We start from the raw sequence: 26,645 nt of genomic DNA, 5'->3' as shown, positions 1-26,645 counted from the left end.
TCCTCCAGGCTAAAGGACCCACTGCTTGGTTATCCACTTGGTTCGGTAGGGGGAGAAATGGGGGGAGGGGGGATGGCCAGGCAGATTCTCACCTTAAGGGAAGCGGGGAGAGGTCAGGGATTCAGCAGTGAATGCCCTGTTCCTGATTTCTAGCTATCCTCTAGCCATCTTTTTTTGCTTCTGGGCAGCTGTAACATAATCATTAGGGCTAAACTGTCTGCAAAGAGAGCATCCTACCTTTAGATCTCAATTTCCAGGGCCTAGCAGGGGGTTGGGGAAATCAGCCCATGTTGTGTTTTTTTGTTGTGTCCACTGCCAACAAGTCTCTTAAAACGTCGCTGAAATTGGTGTACTCTCTCCTTCTGCAACACAATAAGTGTATGTGTGTGTGTGAGAGAGAGACAGAGAGAGAGAGAGAGAGAGGGAGAGAACCTCTCAAATTCCAACAAATGAATCTATAAAAATCTAAGTTTTGGGTAGAAGTCTATAAAAACAGACTTTGCTAAGAATATCTGATCTTTCCAAATTTCTGAATACCAGTGTCCAGAGACAGGAAGTTTTTGATCAGGCCGATTTTATCACAAAGCAACTAAAGGCTGGAAGATTGGTTATGTAAAGAGATAACTAACTTTCTTTGGAGGCTGCTCTCAACTAGATTAATGATAATTCTGGCTCACACACACGTTGGAACTTTTACATTATATGTTTCTAAGTGCTTCCTTTATGTTAACATTTGACCTTCATAACAATCTTATGAAATAGATTTATTATTATACACATTTTATAGGTCAGAAAATGGAGATACACAGTGTGAAGAACACAGAATATTTTGGAAGTTCTACCTGGGCATTAATTATTCATAAATGTAAATGAATTCTCTTTCACTTTGTTCTTTATCATGAGTAGAGCTGGACAGGTGACTTTTAGGGATCTGGAGCTGACTTCTTGTCTATTACAGACTAATCCTATCCCAAGCAAGCTAAAGACATGATCATGCAGCTAAAGTCTCTGAATCTTTACAGTCTTAGGACTGGATTTTTTCTACATAAGTGACATTTGAGATATGCATAGTGTACATATGTTCCATTTCAGTTTATCAGCACAAATGTGTGCTGAGGACAATCACAGTACACATGACAGCTTGTGGACTTTGTGCTTAATGTTTTTCTTCTTATATGGCATTGCCTTTGTTCATTTCTGCAGTGTTTCCAAGCATCTATGTATCAGTTTCTTTTTTTTTTTTTTTTTTTTTGGAAACTTAACCTTCTTTTTTTCTTTAACTTTTTACATATCCAAAGCAAAGATTTCTATAAAATCAAAGGTTCAGTTACATATTTTTATATACATCAAAACAATAATGTTTCAAATTAATTATACAGTTTAAAAATATGTGCTTCCATGTATCACTTGAAATCGTCTTGCAAACTACTGTCCTGATGATGTCCTGTAGGAGGATAAGGGGTAGAAATAGCAGAGGGACAAAAGAAAGGAAAGGTGCTTTAAGAGCCAGGCTTTGTACTAAGCCCTTTAATGGGAATCTCATTTAATCTTCACATGATATTCTATTTGATAGGTATTTGTTATCTCTGTTTTACAGACAGGAAATTGAAGAGGTTAAGGAAGGAGCCAAGAGTCACATTGCTAATACATGATAATGCTGGTATTAGAATCAAATTTACCCCATGCAAAAGATCCTGCTTGTTGCAATAAAGACAGAAATAAAATAAAGACAACCAGAGGGAAGTGAACAAAAATGTAAGGAAACAAGGGTGTTAGAAATGTGTCACATAATACAATATGGTGTGAGAGATGGGAGACATGGAAAAAGAGAATCAGTTTCATGTCTCTCTTAGTTCTTCCTTCTACCGTGTTATGTCATGACCTAATTTCACTCATTCATTCCATAAATAATTATCAAGTGTTACTATCTTCCAAAAATTATATTAGGGAGTTTCTTTTATTCCTATCTCCCTAGCACCTAACACAGTGCTGGGCAAATACCAGGTACTCAAGAAATGTTTGTGGAACAATGAATGAGTCCAGTGGAGGAAAGAATAGATAAGCAAACATTTGCAATACAACATGGTAAAAAACCAGGGATGAAAAAAACAGATTTGAACACTCTACCAGAGAACCTGGCTTAGGAAAGGGGTCAGAGAACATTTCAAGACCAGGTGGAACCTGAGCGAGGTTTTGAAGTAAAAATAAGAGTTAGCTAGGCAAAGAATTCGAGGATGTGAGAAAAGGACTTTCAATGAAGAGATCAGAATGAGAAAAGATTAGAAGGGAGTCAGTTCAGGAATTTAAGAGTTCAGTACCCTTAATCAGTAGAGAATGCTTGGGAGGAGGCTGGGGAGGGATGTGTGGTCAGGGAGGTTCTCGTACATTCTCTCTGCAAGTGTCCCTTTGCTCTGTTCCTTCCTTGAATTTTGAGTTACCTATGCTAGCAGAACAAAGTAATTGAATACAGGAATTAGCAATACATTTTATTATTATTTAATCATTTTATTATGGTCCCATAATAGAAAGTATATAGCTTTTTTGATTGCTCTTAATGTTAGGATTTTTTTTTTTTTTTTTTTTTTTTTAAGATAGGGTTTCACCATTATAGCCAAGCTGGTCTTGAACTCCTGACCTCAGGTGATCCACTCGCCTAGGCCTCCCAAAGTGCTAGGATTACAGGCGTGAGCCACCGCGCCCGGCCCAATGTTAGGATTTAAAACCAGTGCTCAAATGGAAGGATAAGACAACAAAGTCTTATCTTTCTGTTTAAGGGAAAACTAAATTATTTTTCTGGTTCTCAAGGGCATATTCTATTTTTGCATAGATAGGATTTATACAAACATACAACAAAATCCAAACAAATATTCTTCTATGCTTTTATGAGGGGAGAAGTGGAGGGGATTTCTCTTCTGATTTTAGTTTTTAATGGCTTTTTCACTTTAGTATATTAGAGCAGAGTCAGGAAGTAAAAATGTATAAAAAAAGGTGAGGTAAGGAATTGAATGACAGTAACACATGCCATCCTTTTATCTTTATGGTAGATGTTTATGCTAGTCAAGATCCTGGCTTTTCATAGTAGACTTTGAAAACTTTTGTTCTGTAAGGATCTATTATTCCAGGTTTTCATTCCAAGCTCAGAAGTCTGCATACCTCTTTACCATATCCATGCTTATAAAATACTCTTGGTCATAATGTTATTAGGAAGGGAATTCAGTTACTTCTACCACACAACCCATTATTTGAAATGTTCACAAATGAAATAAAATGTTTTTATAGCACAATTTCCTCTATTGTAACTAAAATAAAGGAAAAATGAGAGAAAATGGGGGAAAAGGACCAAATAACACTCATGCCAGACAGTCCAGCCCAGAGAATGTTATTCCCTGTATGATATGATTATTTCTTGTAGGCTATTTCCCTCTATTCTTGATAAATCTAATGTGTACTCATCATTAAAATTACTATCATCTCAGTACCCTTGTTTCCTCTCAATTGGGTCACTTTTATTCATTGCTGTCACCGTGGTGCCTCACACAGTGCCTGGTATAAACAGATGCTAGTACATGTTTGTTGAATGAAGGAAGGAAGGAAGGAAAACCTGTTTCTTTCTCTGTTTTTTAACAGAAAATATTCTTTAAATAAACACTTTTTTCATTGACCTATTAAAGGCCTTTGCAAAAATGATTTTTTGCATTGTTTATGCTCAATATAAATAACTTTAAATTGTTTACTTAATTTGCATGACTGCACATGATTAAGATTATAAGCTTGGCAGGCAAGGTAATGTAGATATGAATCCTAATGCCTTTATAAAGCTGGGCTTCCTGGGCTCACATCTTGACTCTATAATTCCAACTTCCTGGGTTCCAGTTTTGGCTCTCCCACTTTTTACCTGAGTTACCTTGAGCAAGTAGGTCCACCTTACTGCTTCCCTTATCTGTGAAATGGGGAAAATAATAGTTCCTACCTCACAGGCATTTTAGGAGGATAGATGAGTGAATATTTGCAAAGCATTTAGAATCATATCTGGCACTTTTTAAAATAGTAGCTATGGTATAGAATTATTGTGATGATGATACCACATGGCACATAAATACTCAATAAAATACGATTGCTACTATAGATACTATTGCAAATCTTCATTTCTATAATCTGCTATGAGGATTTGGGGCCCTAACAGCCTTTCCATTTTTTTGGTCCACTGAAAATCTTATTGATTCTATCTTCCCTTTCACTCGTAACTGTTTCTACCCATCCTGTGTTTGTCTTGTCATTTTGCCTTGCGTCATTTGCTCATTTTACACAGCATACTCCTAAGGGTTGGGACTTTGCTCTTTGTTTTGGCATAATTTAATAACACTGGGTACACTCGTGGTACTATAAAAATGTTAAAGAAGAAAAAAGAAAAAAAGATACAATTTACCAAGAGGCAACGCTGGCTTAACAGCAGGATGGGTCGCTGTTCTGTTTGCAGCGTTGGTACTCCTGCAGGCAGCCAGCATCTAGGGGCGTGGCTGGGGGCTCTCCAGTGACCACAAGTCCTGGGCGACCACTGGGGTGTGCGCAGCGCCGGGAGCATGAGCCCGGTGGTGGCGTGCACGGAGGACCGCGGGAGGCTGCCGCCTCGGGACACTCCACTCGCCCAGGTTTGCTTCCTGCTTTTGCGTGGCAACTTGATTAGACTGACCGAGAGGGTGGGTGAGACGAACGTGGAAGGGGAAAGAGAAAAAGGCGTGTTGCAAAGCAGTGAAAAATGAGGCACGTAGAAGGGATTCATTAAGAGGAGAGGCTGTGGCAGTCCTTGCTTTTAAGAAGCGTTTCGTGCATGCTAGATGGTGCTACTCAGGCTATAGTCTTGTTTCTGGAACTTTTCCAAGTGGGAGGACTGTGTTTCATGGATGCAGAATATTCTTTAAAACCGTGTGACTAAACTGACCTCTGTTGTTAAAGTGATCTAACTAAAAGGGTTCGTGTTTCCAACTTCGCTTTGTGAATGCCTGAAAAGCAATCAAAAGGTTGAGAACACTGTGAAATATAGCTATTTTATTGCAGTCCTGAGAATACAGTCATTACTGTTTTATTACTTATTATTTTTTGAAGCAATTCTTTAGTAGCTCTTTAGTAACAAACAGTATGCTTTAAAAAAAGTATCTGATACCTTTTTGGCATGTGCCATTATGCTATATTTCATTATTCTTTGTGTACAGAGGCATCTGTACTGATGGTTGACATATATATTAAAACTTTGTATTTTAAAGTAATTACAGATTCACATCCAATTGCAAAGGTAGCACAGAAGGCTACCTAAACCTCTCACCTAGTTTCCTTCAGTGGTTACATCTAACATACTTTAGTACAGTATTAAACCCAGGAAACCGATATTGGAATAATATGCATATAGTTTCTGTGTCATTTTGCCACGTGTAGATTTGTGCAATCTGACCCACTGTAGACCAGGCAAGATGCAAAACTTCCACCTGTGTTTTGCACAAGATCTCCCTTGTTCTACCTCTTTATCTCCACCTCCGCCTCACTACCCCTGGCAACTACTTGTTTTCCATCTCTATATTTTCATCATTCTGAAACTGTTACTTAAATGGAATCATACTGCATGTGATCTTTTTGAGATTGAGTTTTTTGTTTGTTTGTTTGTTTGTTTGTTTGTTTTAACTCATCTTGATGCTCTTGAGATCCATGAAAGTTATTGAATAGATGGACAGTTTGGTCCTTTTTCATGCTGAGTAGTATTCCAGTTGTTTGACTCTATCTAGTGCTGCACCTTTTCCTTTGTTTTTTAAATCAGTGAAACAGTGGAAATTGGAACTTCAGTGGGCTTAAAGAGATACTTGAGGGTGCTTGGAGAGGTAAAAAGTATGAGGACAAAATGTGAATATTTTTATTTTCAAAATGATATTTGTATACGTTTGGGCCAAAGGATGTATACACTCCGTCTTCATTTAAAAATAGAAATCACTGGAGGATTGGAAAGAAGAAAAGGAAAGGGACAGAAAAAAGTATGTACTTAGACAATAATGTATATCTAATAACTTTTGAAGTTTTTACACCTGTACAGTAATTTATTCTGTGATTTTACTGTAAAGACATCACAGAGTTCTTGAAATGAATTAAAACAATGCGTCTGCAATAGGAAATTCCCTGCCAGTCTGTGCTCAGACACATACTGCAAACTCAGGGACAGAGGCATGGCTGGAAATGACAGTGAGTAGCTCTCGGGTTTAACAGGGGTCACCCAGAGCCCAAAACAGCATCTTTAGCCCAAGGGCAACTATCAAGGGCAGGATGTTCAGGCTCAGAGACTATCAGTTACTCTATGCTGACCTTCACCTTATCTGCTGCTAGGAGGAGGTCTCCCAGAGGCCCCTTCAAGTCGGGTTTTAAAATGAAATGTTATTCTTTATCTGCATGCTCACAAGCAAGAGAAGCCTGGAAACTGGAGGCTGCAACTAGCCAGAAATGCATAGTTTCTGAATAGTACCTGGAAGACTTAGGCCCAAACCCTCCCCTCACCCAGTACCCATCGGAGAACTCCCACTTCCAAACAGAGGAGAGAACAAAATATCCACTACAATCTGAAAGCATTTGTAAATACCCCTTTGAGGTTTTAGAATTTCGCATTCTGGAATTTCAGAGACATATTGTCAATTCACAGAATAAAACAGTCTGTCTGGAGCCCTGACTAGATTTGAGTTCAACTGAATGCACTGCTCTGAGTCTCCGTTTTAATGATTTCTGTTACCAGAAAAATATTCCTTATATTAAACCTTGGGAAAGGATGGAATATAGCTGGCAATGGTGGTTCCAAAGTCTCAACATGAAGAACCATCACAGCTAAGATAACTTATAACTCTTTTTATAGGCAGATCTGCTTTTCTGAGTCTTTTGAAATGGAATAGAATTATTTGTGCTGTCTTTATAATGCATTTTATTTTAACGAAACATTAGATACCTCACATCACTTTGCAGGGTATTCTTCTGGGTCATATCTCCTGTGTGTACTCAGGGCAGATAATTTAATCCTATAATCTTGAGGGAATGAACACTTCTCTGTAAGTCAGGAGACCAAACAAAAGACCCACTGAATTTTGTATACCACTCTTATATTATGTATTTATTTGACTAATGACGACAGTCATTAGGAAGGTGTGATAAGAAATGTAAATATATTGACTATGATTCTGAACATTGCAGGCATTGTTTTTTAAGGGGTGAAGGGAGGGTTGTTTTCTAATTTTTTAAAACTTTTTCTTTGAATAGAAGTAATACAGTTGTTGAAAGAAAAATAAAATAGAAATGCCTTATGTGCATTGTATGATTACTCTTCAACTATATGTTAAACTGTATATGTTGCACAATTACTTTTAAACTACTTGATAATATTATTCTGGTATCCACATTGAAGAATGAAGCCAAATATAATGCTTTTCATTATTCTTTATTCCAAAATTCCTTAAAGTTCAAACTTCTCAACCTGGTAATCAAGAACAACCTCAGCCAAACTCTATGCAAACATTCTATTTTAGCTGAAGTAGACCCTTGTTTCATGTTACCGCGGTCAAACTTCTGATCCCATGTCCTCTGCCTGGAATCCACTCTTCTCTCTCTGAAGTCACACCATTCTTCCTACACAAAACCTACTTTATTTGCCCCAGCTCTCCAGTTCAGTTCCTCATGTCTTGGAGACAGGGATCCTATTTTTATGAATCATATTCAACATAAAGTAGGTATCCAATGGTGATCGACTGTCTTAGGAGCTAGGCTCAGAAGTTAGACAGTGGGTTGTGAGTTTTGGCTCAGCCATAATGTCAGGCCCTTACCAACTTTGGTCTTTGGGTAAGTTGTCTCTCAACCCTAATTGTTGTCATAAGAAGGGATAGGGTCCCTTTATGCCTATCAGTTAGGAAGAGAGAATCTCCTGTTGCCCACCCACTGAGATTAGACACAAATAGATGAAAATGAAGGAGTCTTCCCATCTTAGGTCTCATAAAAATATGTGTGTTTGGCACAGATTTTATTTTTGGTAAGATATTCTAACTTTATTCTATTCCTGTGATTGTACCTTAAATAATTACTCTTTGTTAAATGATTGGAACCCTACATGTACATATGTGTTAAAATAACACCCTCCCCAAGATGTTAAAAAAAAAAAACTCAATTAAGTGTTGGGTTGCATAAATGTGTATTTGATATGCATACATTTCATGATCTTATATGTAGAAGAATCCTAAAGGCCCCACAATAAACTGTTGAATCTAGTAAGCAAATCAGTAAAGTTGTAGGATATAAAATCAACATACAAAATCAGTTACATTACTATATGTTGACAATGAGCTATTCTGAAAGGAAATTAACAAAACAATCACATTTATAGTAACATCAGGAAGAATAAAATACTTAGGAATGAACATAATTAAAGAGGTAAACCTCTTATATACTGAAAACTATAAAAGGTCAATAAAAGAAATTAAAGCAGCAAATAAATGAAAACACATCTTGTGTTCATGGAATGGAAGACTTAACATTATTAAAATGCCGATACTATATATAATAAGCTACACATTCAATGCTATCCTCATCAAAATCCCAATGGCATTTTTTTTAAAGAAACAGGAAAAATAATCCAAAAATTTATATGAAACCATGAAAGACTCAGAATAGCCAAAGTGATTTTATGAAAAAACAAGAGGCATCATACTTCCTGATTTCAAAATATATTACAAAGCTATAGTAATTGAAAAAAAAAATGTGATACCAAAAAACAAACAAAAGAACATAAGCATTATGGTATTGACATAAAGAGAGTGACAGATCAGTCAAACACCATAGAGAGCCCAGAACTAAGCCCATGCATATGTGGCCGACTGATCTTCAACAAGGGTCCCAAGAACACACAATAGGGAAAAGATAGCCTCTTCAACAAAAAGTGTTGGAAAAACTGTAGTTCCTCATACAAAAAAATAAAATTGGACCTTTATCTTAAATCATAAACAAACAAACAAAAAAACTAAAAATGGACAAAAACCTTGAGTTGTAAGACTTGAAACTGTGAAACTCCTAGAAAAAAACATAGGGAAAAATTTTTGACATTGGTCTTAGCAGTGATTTCTTGGATATGACACCAAAAGCACAGGTGGCAAAGCAAAAGTAGACACATGGTACTACATCAAACTAAAAAGCTTCTGCACAGCAAAGGAAACAATCTTTTCCTTTGAAAAGGCAACCTATGGAATGGGAGAAAGTATTTGCAACCCATGTATCTGATGAATTCAACATCCAAACTACATAAGGAACACCTACATAACAAATAACATGATTTTTTTTAAAAAAAGGATGAATAGACATTTATTCAAAAAGACATACAAATGGCCAACAGGTATATGAAAAGATGCTCAACATCAGTAATCATCAGGAAATGCAAATTAAAATCACAGTGAAATATCACCACACCCACATTAGGATGGCTATTATCAAAAAATCAAAAGATAACAAAGGTTAGCAAGCATTTGGAGAAAAGGGAACCCTTGTACACTGTTGGTTTGAATATAAATTAGTATGGGCAATATGGAAAACAGTATAGAAATTCCTAAAAACATTAAAAATCAAACTACTGTATGATCCAACAATCCCACTTTCTGGATATATATCCAAAGATTAGCAAGCATTTGGAGAAAAGCGAACTCTTGTACACTGTTGGTTTGAATATAAATTAGTATGGGCTATATGGAAAACAGTATAGAAATTCCTAAAAACATTAAAAATCCAACTACTAAATGATCCAACAATCCCACTTTCTGGATATATATCCAAAAGAATTGAAATCAAAATCTCAGAGCAATACCTGCATTCCCATGCTCATTGCTGCACTTATTCACAATAGCCAAGTTATGGAAACAACCCAAATGTCCATTGATAAATGAATAAAGAAAATATGGTATATACATAAAATGAAAATTACTCAGCCTTCATAAAGAAATCCTGCTATCTGTGACAACATGAATGAATCTGGAGAAAAATATGCTAAGGAAAAAGAGTCAGTCACAGAAGGATGAATCCTGCATGAATCCATATATATGAAGTAGCTAAAGTAGTCAAACTCAGAAGCAGAGAACAGAATGGTGGTTACCAGGGGCTGGAAGAAATGAAGAATGGAGAGTTGCTGTTCAACTAGCATAAAGTTTCAGTCATGCAAGATGAGTTGGTTCTAGAGATCTATTGCATAGCATAGTGCCCATTGTTAGGCACTAAAGCGTTGTTAATAGGGTAGATTTCTATTTTTTTTAATATATATATATTTTTTATCGCAGCTTAGGTTCTGGGGTACATGTAAAAAACATGCAAGATTGTTGAATAGGTACATACATGGCAATGTGGTTTGCTGCCTCCATTCCCATCACCGATATCTAGCATTTCTCCCCATGTTATCCCTCCCCAACTCCCTACCCCACATTGTCCCTCCTCTAGTCCCCCCCTCCACAGACCTCAGTGTGTGATACTCCCCTCCCTGTGTCCATGTGTTCTCATTGTTCAACACCTGCCTGTGAGTGAGCACATGTGGTGCTTGATTCTGTGTTCCTGTGTCGGTTTGCTGAGACTGATGGTTTCCAGGTTCATCCACGTCCCTACAAAGGACACAAACTCATTGTTTTATATGACTGCATGGTATTCCATGGTGTATATGTGCCACATTTTCCCTGTCCAGTCTATCATCCATGGGCATTTGGGTTTGTTCTAAGTCTTTGCTATTGTAAACAGTGCTGCAATGAACATACGTGTGCAAGTGTCCTTATAATAGAACGATTTATAATCCTTTGGATATATACCCAGTAATGGGATTGTTGGGTCAAATGGAATTTCTATTTCTAGGTCCTTGACAAATTGCCACAATGTCTTTCACAATGGTTGAAATAATCTCACCAACAGTGTAAAAGTGTTCCTATTTCTCCACATCTTCTCCAGCATCTGTTGTCTCCAGATTTTTTAATGATCACCATTCTAACTGGCAAGAGATGGTATCTCAATGTAGTTTTGATTTACATTTCTCTAATGACCAGTGATGATGAGCATTTTTCATATATTTATTGATCTGATCGGTCTTCTTTTGAAAAGTGCCTCTTCATATCCTTTGCCCACTTTTGAATGGGTTTGTTTGTTTTTTTCTTGTAAATCTGTATTAGTTCTTTGTAGATTTTGGATATAAGTCCTTTGTCAGATGGGTAGACTGCAAAAATTTTTTCCCATTCTCTTGGTTTCTGGTTCACTCTAATGATTGTTTCTTTTGTTGTGCAGCAGCTGTGAAGTTTAGTTAGATCCCATTTGTCTGTTTTGGCTTTTGATGCCAATGCTTTTGGTGTTTTAGTCATGAAGTCCTTGCCTATGCCTATGTCCTAAATGGTTTTGCCTAGGTTTTCTTCTAAGGTTTTTATGGTGTTAGCTCTATGTTTAAATCTTTAATCCATCTGGAGTTAATTTTAGTGTAAGGTGTCAGGAGAGGGTCCAGTTTCTGCTTTCTGCATATGGCTAGCCAGTTTTCCCAACACCATTTATTAAACAGGGAATCCTTTCCCCAGTGCTTGTTTTTGTCAGGTTTGTCAAAGATCAGATGGTTGTAGATGTGTGGCATTGCCTCTGAGGCCTCTGTTCTGTTCCATTGGTCTATATCTCTTTTTTGGTACCAGTACCATGCTGTTTTTATTACTGTAGCCTTGCAGTATAGTTTGAAGGCAGGCAGCGTGATGCCTCCAGTTTGTTCTTTTTGCTTAGAATTGACTTGGCTATGCGGGCTCTCTTTTGGTTCCATATGAAGTTTAAAGTAGTTTTTTCCAGTTCTGTGAAGAAGGTCATTGGTAGCTTGATGGGGATAGTGTTGAATCTATAAATTACTTTGGGAAGTGTGGCCATTTTCACAATATTGATTCTTCCTAACCATGAGCATGGAATGTTTCTCCATCTGTTTGCATCCTCTTTTATTTCCTTGAGCAGTGGTTTGTAGTTCTCCTTGAAGAGGTCCTTTACATCCTATGTTAGTTGTAGTCCTAGGTATTTTATTCTCTTTGTAGCAATTGTGAATGGCAGTTCTTTCTCGATTTGGCTCTCTTTAAGTCTGTTATTGGTGTATAGGAATGCTTGTGATTTCTGCACATTGATTTTGTATCCTGAGACTTTGCTGAAGTTGCTTATCAGTTTCAGGAGATTTTGGGCTGAGACAATAGGGTCTTCTAGATATACAATCATGTCATCTGCAAATAGAGACAATTTGACTTTCTCCTTTCCTAATTGAATGCCCTTTATTTCTTTTTTTTTCTTTCTTTTTTTTTTTTTTTTTTTTTTTTTTTTTTTTTTTTTTTTGCCTGATTGCTCTGGCTAGAACTTCCAATACTGTATTGAACAGGAGTGGTGAGAGAGGACATCCTTGTCTAGTGCCAGATTTCAAAGGGAATGCTTCCAGTTTTTGTTCACTCTGTATGATATTGGCTGTAGGTTTGTTGTAAATGTCTTTTATTATTTTGAAATATGTTCTGTTGATACCTAGTTTATTGAGAGCTTTTAGCATAAAGGGCTCTTGAATTTTGTTCAAGGCCTTCTCTGTATCTATTGAGATAATCGTGGTTTTTGTCTTTGTTTTTGTTTATTGGTGAATTACTTTTATAGGCTTGAGTATGTTGAACCAGCCTTGTATCCCCAGGATGAAACCTACTTGATTGTGATGGATAAGCTTTTTGATGTGCTGTTGCAATTGGTTTGCCAGTATTTTATTAAAGATTTTTGCATCTATGTTCATCATGGATATTGGCCTGTAGTTTTATTTTCTTGCTGAGTCTCTACCGGGTTTTGGTTATCAGCATGATGTTGGTCTCATAAAAAGATTTGGGAGGATTCCCTCTTTCTGGATTGCTTGGAATAGTTTCAGAAGGAGTGTACTAGCTCCTTCAACCTTTGTCTGGTTGAATTCAGCTGTGAACCCATCTGCACCTGGGCTTTTTTTGGTTGGTAAGCTATTAATCACTGCCTCAACTTAAGCCCTTGTTATTGATCTATTCAGGGTTTTGACTTCTTCCTGGTTTAGGCTTGGGAGGGTGAAAGTTTCCAGGAGTGTATCCATTTCTTCCAGGTTTACTGGTTTATGTGCATTGAGTTGTTTGCAGTAATCTCTGATGGTGGTATTTCTCTGGAATCTGTGGTGATATTCCCTTTATCCTTTTTTATTGCATCTATTTGATTCTTCTGTCTTTTCTTTTTTATTCATCTGGTAGTGGTCTTTCTATTTTCTTGATCTTTTTCAAAAACCAGCTCCTGGATTTATTGATTTTTTGAAGGTTTTTTTTGTGTCTCTATCTCCTTCAGTTCTGCTCTGATCTTAGTTATTTCTTGTCTTCTGCTAGCTTTTGAGTTTTTTTGGTCTTGCTCCTCTAGCTCTTTCACTTTTGATGATTTGGTGTCGATTTTAGATCTTTGCTTGCTTCTCATGTGGGCATTTATTACTATAAATCTTCCTCTAGACTCTGCTTTAAATGTGTCTCAGAGATTCTGATATGTTGTATCTTCGTTGTCATTGGTTTCAAAGAACATCTTTATTTCTGTCTTCATTTCATTATTTATCCAGTCAACAATCAAGAGCCTATTGTTCAGTTTCCATGAAGTTGTGTGGTTCTGAGTTAATTTCTGAAATCTGAATTCTAATTTAATTGCATTGTGGTCTGAGAGACTGTTTTTTATGATTTTCATTCTTTTGCATTTGCTGAGGAGTGATTTACTTCCAATTATGTGGTCAATTTTAGAGTAGATGTGATGTGGTGCTGAGAAGAATGTATATTCTATGGATTTGGGGTGGAGAGTTCTGTAAATGTCTATTAGGCTTGCTTGATCCAGGTCTGAGTTCAAGTCCTCGATATCCTTTTTAATTTTCTGTCTCATTGATCTGTCTAATATTGACAGTGGAGTGTTAAAGTCTCCCACTATTATTGTGTGGGAGTCTAAGTCTCTTTGTAGGTCATTAAGAACTTGCTTTATGTATCTGAGTGCTCCTGTATTTTGGATCATTAGCTTTTCTTGTTGCATTGATCCTTTTACCATGATATAATACACTTCTTTGTCTCTTTTGATCTTTGTTGGTGTAAAGCCTATTTTATCAGAGACTAGGATTGCAACTCCTGTTTTTTTTTAACTTTCCATTTGCTTGGTAGATCTTCCTCCATCCCTTTATTTTGAGCCTATGTGTATCCTTGCATGTGACATGGGTTTCCTGGATACAGCACACCAAAGGATTTTAACATTTTATCCAATTTGCCAGTCTGTGTCTTTTGATTGGGGCATTTAGCCCATTTACATTTAAGGTTAATATTGTTATGTGTGAATTTGTTCCTGCCATTTTGATGCTACCTGCTTGTTTTGCCCATTAGTTGATGCAGTTTCTTCATTGTGTCGATGCTCTTTACCATTTGGTACATTTTTGGAGTGGCTGGTACTGGTTGTTCCTTTCTATGTTTAGTGCTTCTTTCTGGAGCTCTTGTAAAGTAGGCCTGATGGTGATGAAATCTCTGCTTATTTATGAATAATTCCTTATTCATAAAGGATTTTATTTCTCCTTCGCTTATGATGCTTAGTTTGGCTGGATATGAAATTCTAGGTTGAAAGTTCTTTTCTTTAAGATGTTGAATATTGACCCCCACTCTCTTCTGGCTGTAGGGTTTCTGCTGAAAGATCCACTGTGAGTCTGATGGGCTTCACTCTGTGGATAACCCGACCTTTCTCTCTGGCTTCCCTTGGCATATTTTCCTTCATTTCAACCCTGGTGAATCTGACAATTATGTGCCTTGGGGTTGCTCTTCTTGAGGAATATCTTTGTGGTATTTTCTGTGTTTCTTGGACTTGAATATTGGCCTGGCTTGCTAGGTTGGGGAAGTTCTTCTGGATAATATCCTGAAGAGTGTTTTCCAGCTTGGATTCATTCTCCATGTCATATTCAGGTAGACCGATCAAGCATAGATTATGTCTTTTAACATAATCACATATTTCTTGGAGGCTTTGTTCATTTCTTTTTACTCTTTTTTCTCTAATGTTGCCTTCTCATTTTATTTCATTGAGCTGATCTTCAATCTTGATATCCTTTCTTCTGCTTGATCGATTTGGCTATTGAAACTTGTGTGTTTCACGAAGTTCTTGTGTTCTGTTTTGCAGCTCCATCAATTCATTTATATTCCTCTCTAAGCTGTTTATTCTCTTTAGGATTTCATCAAACCTTTTTTCAAGGTTCTTAGTTTCTTTGCATTGGGTTAGAACATGATCTTTTAGCCCAGAGAAGTTTGTTATTACACACTTTCTGAGGCATGTTTTCTGTCAGTTCGTCAGACTCATTCTCCATCCACCTTGTTCCCTTGCTGGTGAGGAGTTGTGATCCCTTGACGGAGGAGAAGCATTCTTGTTTTGGGTATTTTCATCCTTTTTGCACTTGTTTCTTCCCATCTTTGTGGATTTATCTACCTGTGGTCTTTGTGATTGGTGACTTTCAGATGGGGTCTCTCAGTGAACGTCCTTTTTGTTGCTGATGAAGCTATTTCTTTCTGTTTCTTAGTTTTCCTTCTAACAGTCAGGACCCCCTGCTGTAGGACTGCTAGAGGTCCACTGCAGACCCTGCTTGCCTTGGGATCACATTCAGTGGCTGCAGAACAGTAAGGGTTGCTGCCAGTTTCTTCTTTTGTTATCTTTGTCCCAAAAGGATACCCGCCAGATGTCAGCCTGAGCTCTCCTTTATGTGGTGTCTCTTTGGTTATATGGGGGTCAGGGAGCTACTTAAGGAGACAGTCTGTCACTTATAGGAGCTCAAGTGCTGAGCTGTGAGCTCCGTTGTTCTGTTCAGAGCTGCTGAGCAGGTAGTTTAAGTCTGCTGCAGCGGTACTCCTAACTGCTTTTTTTTTTTCAAGGTGCTCTGTCCCGGGAAGGTGGGGCTTATTTATAAATTCCTGTCATTCTGCTGCCTTTTTCCAGAGATGCCCTGCCCAGTGAGGAGGTAGCCTAGTCACAGTCTGCCAGCAGAGGCCTTGCTGAGCTACTGTGGGTTCTGCCCAGCTGCTGTGTGAACTTCCTTGCGGTTTTGTTTATAGAGGTATAGATTGAACTGCCTCAGTAATGGCAGACTGTCTCTGTAATGGCGGATTGCCTCAGTAATGGTGGACTGCCTCAGTAATGGCTGACTGCCTCGGTATATGTTTGTTGGCCTCATGTATGTCTTCTTTTGTAAAGTGTCTGTTCATATCCTTTGCCTACTTTTGAATGGGCTTGTTAGTTTTTTTCTTGTAAATCTGTTTTAGTTCTTTGAAATTCTGGATATCAACCCTTTGTCAGATGGGTAAACTGCAAAAATTTTTTCCCATTCCGTTGGTTGCCGATTCACTCTAATGACTGTTTCTTTTGCTGTGCAGAAGCTGTGGAGTTTAATTAGGTCCCATTTGTCTATTTTGGCTTTTGTTGTCAATGCTTTTGGTGTTTTGGTCATGAAGTCCTTGCCTACACCTATGTCCTGAATGGTTTTGCCTAGATTTTCTTCTAGGGTTTTTATGGCGTTAGGTCTTATGTTTAAGCTTTTAATCCATCTGGAGTTGGATGTAAGGTGTCAGGAAGGGGTCCAGTTTCAGCTTTCTGCACATGGCTAGCCAGCTTTCCCAACACCAGTTATTGAATGGGGAATCCTTTCCCCATTGCTTGTTTTTGTCTGGTTTGTCAAAGATCAGATGGTTGTAGATATGTTGTGTTGCCTGCGGACCTCTGTTCTGTTCCATTCGTCTATATCTCTGTTTTGGTACCAGTACCATGCTGTTTTGATTACTGTAGCCTTGTAGTATAGTTTGAAGTCCGGTAGTGTGATGCCTCCCGCTTTGTTCTTTTTGCTTAGAATTGACTTGGCTATGCGGGCTCTCTTTTGGTTCCATATGAAGTTTAAGGTGATTTTTTCCAGTTCTGCGAAGAAGGTCATTGGTAGCTTGATGGGGATAGCATTGAATCTGTAAATTACTTTGGGCAGTATGGCCATTTTCACAATATTGATTCTTCCTAACCATGAACATGGAATGTTTCTCCATCTGTTTGTTTCCCCTCTTATTTCATTGAGCTGTGGCTTGTAGTTCTCCTTAAAGAGGCCCTTTACGTTCCTTGTTAGTTGTATTCCTAGGTATTTTATTCTCTTTGTGGCAATTGTGAACGGAAGTTTGTTCTTGATTTGGCTCTCTTTAAGTCTGTTATTAGTGTATAGGAATGCATGTGATTTTTGCACATTGATTTTGTATCCTGAGACTTTGCTGAACTTGCTTATCAGTTTCAGGAGGTTTGGGGCTGAGACGATGGGGTCTTCTAGATATACAATCATGTCGTCTGCAAATAGAGACAATTTGACTTCCTCCTTTCCTATTTGAATGCCCTTTATTTCTTTTTCTTGCCTGATTGCTCTGGCTAGAACTTCTAATACTATATTGAATAGTAGTGGTGAGAGAGGGCATCCTTGTCTGGTGCCACATTTCAAGGGGAATGCTTCCAGTTTTTGCCCATTCAGTATGACATTGGCTGTGGGTTTGTCATAAATAGCTTTTATTATTTTGAGATACGTTCCATCAATACCTAGCTTATTGAGGGTTTTTAGCATAAAGGGCTGTTGAATTTTGTCAAAGGCCTTCTCTGCATCAATTGAGATAATCATGTGGTTTTTGTCTTTGATTCTGTTTATGTGGTGAATTACGTTTATAGACTTGCGTATGTCAAACCAGCCTTGCATCCCCAGGATGAAGCCTACTTGATCATGGTGGATAAGCTTTTTGATGTGCTGTTGCAATCGGCTTGTCAGTATTTTATTGAAGATTTTTGCATCTATGTTCATCATGGATATTGGCCTGAAGTTTTCTTTACTTGTTGAGTCTCTGCTGGATTTTGGAATCAGGATAATATTGGTCTCATAAAATGATTTGGGAAGAATTCCCTCTTTTTGTATTGTTTGGAATAGTTTCAGAAGGAATGGTACAAGCTCCTCTTTGTATGTCTGGTAGAATTCGGCTGTGAACCCGTCTGGACCTGGGCTTTTTTTGGGTGGTAAGCTCTTAATTGCTGCCTCAACTTCAGACCTTGTTATGGGTCTGTTCAGGGTTTCGGCTTCTTCCTGGTTTAGGCTTGGGAGGAGGCAAGTGTCCAGGAATTTATCCATTTCTTCCAGGTTTATTAGTTTATGTGCATTGAGTTGTTTGTAATAATCTCTGATGATGGTTTGAATTTCTGTGGAATCTGTGGTGACATCCCCTTTATTGTTTTTTATTGCATCAATTTGGTTATTCTCTCTTTTCTTTTTTATTAATCTGGCTAGTGGTCTATTTTGTTGATCTTTTCAAAAAACCAGCTCCTGGATTTATTGATATTTTGAAGGGTTTTTTGTGTCTCTATCTCCTTCAGTTCTGCTCTGATCTTAGCTATTTCTTGTCTTCTGCTAGACATTGAGGTTTTTTGATCTTGCTCCTCTAGTTCTTTCAGTTTTGATGATAGGGTGTCCATTTTTTATCTCTCCTTGCTTCTCATGTGGGCACTTATTGCTATATATTTTCCTCTAGAGACTGCTTTAAATGTGTCCCAGAGATTCTGGTATGTTGTGTCTTCATTCTCATTGGTTTTGAAGAACATCTTTATTTCCGTCTTCATTTCATTGTTTATCCAGTCAACATTCAAGAGCAAGTTGTTCAGTTTCCATGAAGCTGTGCGGTTCTGTGTTAGTTTTTGAATTCTGAGTTCTAACTTGATTGCACTGTGGTCTGAGAGACTGTTTGTTACGGTTTCCGTTCTTTTGCATTTGCTGAGGAGTGATTTACTCCCAATTATGTGGTCAATTTTAGAGTAGGTGTGATGTGGTGCTGAGAAGAATGTATATTCTGTGGATTTGGGGTGGAGAGTTCTGTAAATGTCTATTAGGTTTGCTTGGCCCAGGTCTGAGTTCAAGTCCTGGATATCCTTGTTAATTTTCTGTCTGGTTGATCTGTCTAATGTTGACAATGGGGTGTTAAAGTCTCCCACTATTATTGTGTGGGAGTCTAAGTCTCTTTGTAAGTCATTAAGAACTTGCCTTATGTATCTGGGTGCTCCTGTATTGGGTGCATATATATTTAGGATCGTTAGCTCTTCTTGTTGCATTGATCCTTTTACCATTATGTAATGTCTTTCTTTGTCTCTTATGATCTTTGTTGCTTTAAAGTCTAATTTATCAGAGATGAGAATTGCAACTTCTGCTTTTTTTTGCTCTCCATTTTCTTGGTAAATCTTCCTCCATCCCTTTATTTTGAGCCTTTGTGTATCCTTACATGTGAGATGGGTTTCCTGGATACAGCACACCGATGGGTTTTGGCTTTTTATCCAATTTGCCAGTCTGCGTCTTTTGATTGGGGCATTTAGTCCATTTACATTTAGGGTTAATATTGTTATGTGCAAATTTGAAACTGCCATTTTGGTGCTAGCTGGGTGTTTTGCCCTTTAGTTGAGCTGGTACTTGTTGTTCCTTTATGTGTGTAGAGCCTCTTTCAGGAGCTCTTGTAGAGCTGGCCTGGTGGTGACGAAATCTCTGAGTACTTGCATGTTCCCAAAGGATTTTATTTTTCCTTCACTTATGAAGCTTAGTTTGGCTGGATAGGAGATTCTGGGTTGAAAGTTCTTTTCTTTAAGGATGTTGAATATTGGCCCCCACTCTATTCTCGCTTGTAGGGTTTCTGCTGAGAGATCTGCTGTGAGTCTGATGGGCTTCCCTTTATGGGTAACCCGACCTTTCTCCCTGGCTGCCCTTAGTATTTTCTCCTTCATTTCGACCCTGGTGAATCTGACGATTATGTGCCTTGGGGTTGCTCTTCTTGACGAATATCTTTGTGGTGTTCTCTGTATTTCCTGGACTTGAATGTTTGCCTGCCTTGCTAGGTTGGGGAAGTTTTCCTGGATAATATCCTGAAGAGTATTTTCCAGCTTGGATTCATTCTCTTCGTCGCATTCAGGTACGCCTATCAAACGTAGATTAGGTCTTTTCACATAGTCCCACATTTCTTGGAGATTTTGTTCATTCCTTTTTACCCTTTTTTCTCCAGTCTTGCCTTCCTGTTTTATTTCATTGAGTTGATCTTCGACCTCTGATATCCTTTCTTCTGCTTGGTCAATTCGGCTGTTGATACTTGTGCATGCTTCGCAAAGTTCTCGTGTTGCGTTTTTCAGCTCCATCAAATCACTTATATTCCTCTCTATTTTGTCCATTCTCGTTAGCATTTCATCAAATCTTTTCTCAAGGTTCTTAGTTTCTTTGCATTTGGCTAGAACATGTTCTTTAAGTTCGCAGAAGTTTCTTACTACCCACCTTCTAAAGTCTGATTCTGTCATTTCATCACACTCGTTCTCCCTCCAACCTTATTCCCTTGCTGGTGAGGAGTTGTGATCCCTTGTAGGAGGAGAGGTGTTCTGGTTTCGGGTGTTTTCATCCTTTTTGCGCTAGTTTCTTCCCATCTTTAAGGATTTATCCACCTGTCGACTTTGTAGTTGCTGGCTTTCAAATCTTTCAGATTGATGTTCTGTTTGTTGATGATGAGGTTGTTTCTTTGTTTTCCTTCTGACAGTCTGGCCCCTCTGCTGTAGGTCTGCTGAGGTTCACTCCAGGCCCTTCTTGCCTGGGGTTCACCTGCAGCAGCTGCTGAGCAGTAAGGGTTGTTACCAGTTTTCTTCTTCTGCTATCTTTGTCCCAGAAGGATACCCACCTAGTGTCAATCTGATCTCTCCTTTATGAGGTGTCTCTTTGGATATATAGGGGTCAGGGAGCTGCTTGAGGAGACGGTCTTTTCTTTATAGGAGCTCAAATGGTGAGCTGTGAGCTCTGTTGTTCATTCAGAGCTGCTGGGCAGGTACGTTTAGGCCTGCTGCAGCAGAACTCATAAACTGCTTTTTGTTCCCAGGTGCTCTGTCCCAGGGATTTAGGGCTCTATGAGTTTTGGTTATGCTGCTGCCTTCTCTTTTTTTTTTTCCTTCAGAACTGCCCTGCCCAGCAAGGAGGCAGCCTAGTAGAGGCTTTGCTGAGCTGCTGTGGGCTCCGTCCAGATGCCGAGTGAACTTCCCTGCAGTCCTGTTTATATGGGTGTAGTTAGAACTGCTTTGGCGATGGTGGCCCACCTCTGTTAAGGAGGAGTCTCTCTGCTGTGGCGGGTTGCCTTGGCAATGGCGGGCTGCCTCGGTAATGGCGGACGCCCCTCCGCCACAGAGCTGGACTGTCCTGGGTTCAGCTGCGCTTGCTGTGAAACTCTCAATCCAGAGTTTCTGGTTGCTGTTCTGTTGTGGGGATGGGACCAGCCGAGCCTGATCACCTGGCTCCCTGCCTCAGAGCCTTTTTTAAGTTGGTGTTCCAGTTGCCTGTTGAAGATGCACCGGGGTCTGTTTTCCCCTGCAGCCACTCACTGCGCTGGCTTAAACAGCGGCACTGAGGTTTGTGGCGCTTTTTTTTGTTTGTTTTTTTGCCCTGGAATCTACTGTCCTGGTTCTCTGCTCAGTCCCCTTTTTAAACAGATGAATGGGCGACTTCCGTGGCTCCTATCGCCAGCCAAAAGGGCACCTGGACTGGTGTATTTTGTACGGAGAACCACTGCTCCCGGGCGCCGACAAAGCAGCCGCGCAAGGCAAAGCAGCGGCGCCGGCCAGCACAGCCGCGCTGGCCAAAACAGCCACACTGGCGACCTGTGGAGCTCCTCCGCCTGGGAATTTCCTAGTCTGTGGGCAATAAAAATGCGGCGTCCACTCACCCTCTGTGCTTTCACTGGGAGCTGCAATCTTGAGCTGTTCCTAAACGGCCATCTTGGATCCTCCCCCACCCCCCCCATGTCTTTTAAGCCTCTTTCAATCCTTAGGGTCAATCACCTCTCATGTCTTTTTTTCTACCTCTTGCAGTTTATTTGATGATGAAATCTAGTTATTTTTCCTACAGGATTACCCATGCTTTGAATTGTGTTGATTTACATGACTTTTGAAATGTCATTCTCCAACTCCAAAATTCTGCCTTCTTCAATCTAACCCTTATAAAATTGATTCTCTTTCTTTTTTAATTACAACTTGTCATTTCTTCTTCTGTTGCCTTGGAGATCCTCCAGGCTATATCTTGCCTAATTTTGATCAATTCCACTTTAACACGCATGATTTACCTAACATTTCTTCCAGAAATGGAGTGTCCTTTCAATCAAGTTTCAAAATATGTACTGGTCTGCTCATCCACAGCCACTTTCTCAACTTTCTGTAACATTGCAATATATAACCAGCAAGCACTAGTTGTTGTTTTGATTGTTAAAACTGTCTCACATGGCTACCTTTTAAAAGTATTTTTCTATTACTGATACATGTAGAAATATTTATTATGTGATTATATATCTGAGATTTAACTTAAAATAATGGGAGAGGGGCCACAGTGGTTTAGATGCAATGATTGGCCATGGTTGATGTTGGTTAACGCCAGCTGAGGGTTCCTTATATTATTCCATCTACTTATGTTTAAATTTAAAAATTTTCATGATAAACAAGTAAAAATGAGTAAAAATTACTTACCAAACCTAAGTAATTAGACATTTCATTTTGGGGACCTAGATTATAAAACTTTTGCCAAGGATCAAGAAAAAATCATGTTTAAAGAACAATTTACTTGCTTTTCTCATTCTGCAAATCTGAATTGCCCTAAAAAATCAGCATATAAATAATATTTAAATAAAATGGGGAACTGGTTTGGAATAAATGAAAATATGATTCATATAGAGGTGGTTCATAGGTTTTATCTAAGCTGCTTCTGAAGACTCTGGTGTGTCAGAACTCATTGACATGCCCCTGTAACCTACCAGTGGTTTACAGAATACTCCCAGAAGATGAGTGACAGCAAGACCCAACATTGGATTATCTCAAAAGAAACAATTGCTAGCATGAATTATGAAGGTCACACTTACATGCTCTCCCTACTCCAATGACAGATGAACATGCAGGTCTTATTCTCCCGAGGTGAAAGTCAAAAGCAAACCTTTACAAAAACCTATCATCTTCTAACTTTAGTATTATTTCTCTTTATTCAACTCTTGAAAAAAGAGGATTTAACACTTTATGCTTACACTATCCATCTACACTAGAAGATATTTTTAAAGGATTATAACCTTTAATAGTAATACTTTTCTATTATTTTAGTAGTATATTTAAGTAATTTTACCAATAGGAATTAATTTTAACTGTAATTGGCTATATAAAAATCATAATGTGAATTTGCTTCAATGTATCTTTTATGAAATTGCATTAATTTAGCATCACATATGCAAATCCCAGTCAATATGATTGAGAATAATTAAGAGGAAAAGAGTAAGACACAGGGGCCCACTAATACGAAGGGAACAAAAATGGAAGCACAATGAGAAGAGATCTTTGTGTCTAAAGGCTTAGAAGACATAAGAGGTTCCTGGGGTTTCAGGTAAGGCCTTCGAGCTGGGTTTTGATTTGAGGGGAGGGAGCAACAACAAGTGCAAGAAGGGTTGCCAATTTGTGCCTTGTGATATCGTTTTCATGCATCAGATTAAAAACCTCTGCTCTGAGAGGCAGAGGAACAAGCTTGAGAAATATCTACTCATCTAGACCTATTAGGTCTGGCCCCAACTGCATAAACCATATCTTCCCCTTAAGCTATTAAACTACTAAACCTGAAATTTTCCTGTCATGAACTTTTCAGGAATTTGATCCCCTCAACTAGGTAAGAGGTTATTCTATGTCAGGGTTTCCCAATGCCTTTGAGCTGTTACTTCCTACATAGTTACTTTTTAAATTTTTTTATCAGAATCGAAATTAAAAGCCTATTTGGCGCTTCTTTCTAATTCTCTCAGTAAGACTAATATTTATGCATATATTTCTGAGTTTCTACCATAATAAATATTTTAAGTTTTGCAAAAAAATTAGAAAAACAGTTCAATAGCCCATATGAATACATTTTATTACTCTTTATTCTCCACAAAAATTAATTGAGAAAAATAAATGAGTGAAGCACCTTCTAAATAGGGAAAGTGAGGAAACAGTCAAATGTGGTAAGCTTCACATTGCCTATAGGGTTTAGGCCACCAAAATGCTGACTGAGGCCAAAAGAAGGCCTAATCAGCTTCCAATATTTTTATTTCTATAAAAACTGAAGCAATATTTTATACATATACTTTAGAAATAGGTATATAATGTTTTTTGGTTGTCTGTTTTTTAAAGTTTTTTGAGGTTCGCTTTTCAGAAATTATACTTCAAACATACAGAAAGTGTCAGACAAAAGAAAATGAAGACATTATGTTTATATATTATACTTTTTCTAAAATGACAGTCATGGCCCCAAATTCTGACACATATGGTTTTGTGGGTTTGTTTTTGTTTTTTTTTTGCCAGAGTCACTATTATGCATCCAAATATTACCCTTTAAGATTCCTTTTGTGAAGCAATAATAATGAGTAACTTAGAAATTTTCTAAGTAAAGGGTTTAGAAGTATTCTGTGGTCTCATACTAAAATATTGTTGCTATACATATTTCTGTTTTGCAGAATATCTCATTGTTAGCTATGACTAACACATTTTTGTATGTTTCTTTAAAGAAAAAGTTCTCCTTGTCTTAGAAACACATATACACTTTGTATTGCAGATGTTGCTATGGCAAGTCCATATATTTTATTAAATGTCAGATCAGAGTTAACAGATGTTACAGCAGTGCAGGAGGCATTAAGACCATGTCAGCATTTCTCTTCAAATATATATTTTTTTCAGGGTTTTCTATATGTGAAACATTAATTCCTTAACAAGTTAACACAAGACAAGAAATGCTAGTGCCCAAGTGGTTAGATATTTTAAGGGATCCACTAAAGAAAGCCATCTCTCCTGGGGACCTGTTAATATTGTTAATAACAAATTTGGGAATCATTCCTGAAATGTTTGCCAGGAGGCCTAGAAATTAAGTTTGTCCTCTGATTTTTTGCCAATAAATACCAAATTAAATTTTTGAATTGGAGTTTAGTTATTTAATATTTTATCATTATTCCAAATCCAAAATAATCTACTACTTATGAATAGATTATGTGCCTAGGCTATTTTATGTAGTCCACTGATTTAAAAATATACAGTCAACAACAGCAGCAACTAATATTTGTTTAGCTCTTACTCTATTCCAGGCTGTGTTCTAAGGTTGTGAATTATCTCATTTAAGAAAAGTAAATAAACAAGACACATGCCTTCTTTATTAAGTTACTGCTCTGTGCAAAAATGAAAAAGGAAGAAAGAGAGGGATAGAAGAGAGGAAAAAGGGAGGAGTTGAATAATAAGCGAAAAGTGGTCTTAATTTACCAATATACTCAAGAACTAAAAAGAAGGCCGTCTCAATATGACTCATATTCTGTGTATGCGTGTGTGTGTGTGTGTGTGTGTGTGTGTGTATGTGTGTGTGTGTGTATCCTTTAGCTGTTTGTAATCCTTGAAAAGCCATTTTGCCCCAAAATGTGGTTAATACAGTATACTATTTCATATATATTTTGTACTCAATTATTCTCAAATAACTTTAGCAGCCATAACATAGAATAACTGTGATTACATGAGACAATCCAACGGTTTGAAAGAAAATTGTTTCTTAAGCATTTTAGGTGAAAACTCATGTGCCACAAAGCCATGGTACGTGATCTATTTCTGCACACTGACATGAATAAAACTCATTTCTAAATCTCAAAGAATAAGTGAAATTGGACTTAATAAAGTATTTGACACCACCACAACCTTTAGTCTTTAACTCAAATTCTAAGCAACCTTAGCGAGGTTAATCTCAAATTAATGAGAAGTAGCATGTATGCATGCTTGCAAGACTGCCTTGAATTTAAGACATATAAAGATGGGAAATTCCCATGTATCTTGTCCCAAGACAAGGATGTGGTCTTGTTTGATCAAGAAACTGCCTCAAAGAGAGCCAGTTATCCATTCTTGCTGCCAGCTAATCCATGCACTGATTCACAATGATTAAAAGGGTGTTATATTTGATTCTACTGAATGTGATTAGACAAAACTGTGTGGCTAGCTGTTTTGGCAATTAATACTAAAATGCTCAGCAACATCAAATTGTACAGTGTAAGCAAAATATAGCTCACTTACTTTGGCATTTGGAAAATGTGTCTTGGTGCATCTTTGGGTCTTCATGTTTTATTAGTGTCACAAAAAAGAATAACCCAAAGCAAAGCCAACCAACCCCCCAAAATCTGTCAGTACACATACATGTTTAAACACTGGCTCTGATGACAGGTTCAGAGGTCAATATGTACCATGGAGCTGTTCAGCTTCACAGGTTGGTTAATATTAAACAAACACATATTGCAAACTGTGCCTTGTTACAAGGTTGTTTTCTGAGATTCCAGGGGTCAGGGTCAAAACCTCACATTTTCCACCTTTTCCACAATGCTAATCAATAGTATAATAAGTCAAATAATGGTCTAATACACAGTGGCAATACAGTTTCACAGCAAAACATGTTGAAGCTAATTGAATTCCATAATCAATTTTGCTAATGTCACTTCACTCTTATAAACAAAGAACAATGGAAATACATTGTATGTTTACAATGCTGTATATCC

General features: G+C 37.9%; 1 protein-coding gene across 2 annotated transcripts in view; it reads left to right on the top strand.

The window, feature by feature from the left end:
* SLC38A4 (solute carrier family 38 member 4) overlaps positions 1-26,645 on the top strand; it is a 79,971-nt gene that overhangs the window by 1,789 nt on the left and 51,537 nt on the right. The window contains exon 1 of one of the 2 annotated variants that reach the window (XM_032248397.1): positions 4,470-4,649. The exons of the other annotated variant lie outside the window; for it this stretch is intronic. The gene's annotated coding sequence lies outside the window, so the exon portion shown is untranslated. Of the gene's footprint in view, positions 1-4,469; positions 4,650-26,645 lie in introns of those variants that run through there. 2 annotated transcript variants of the gene reach the window in all.

This window comes from Sapajus apella, unplaced genomic scaffold (assembly GCF_009761245.1).
Source record: "Sapajus apella isolate SASKATOON/1434 unplaced genomic scaffold, GSC_monkey_1.0 scaffold66, whole genome shotgun sequence".
NCBI classification, from domain to species: domain Eukaryota; kingdom Metazoa; phylum Chordata; class Mammalia; order Primates; family Cebidae; genus Sapajus; species Sapajus apella.
Note: the sequence above shows the minus strand (reverse complement) of the source record. Positions and strands in the feature narration are given on the sequence as shown.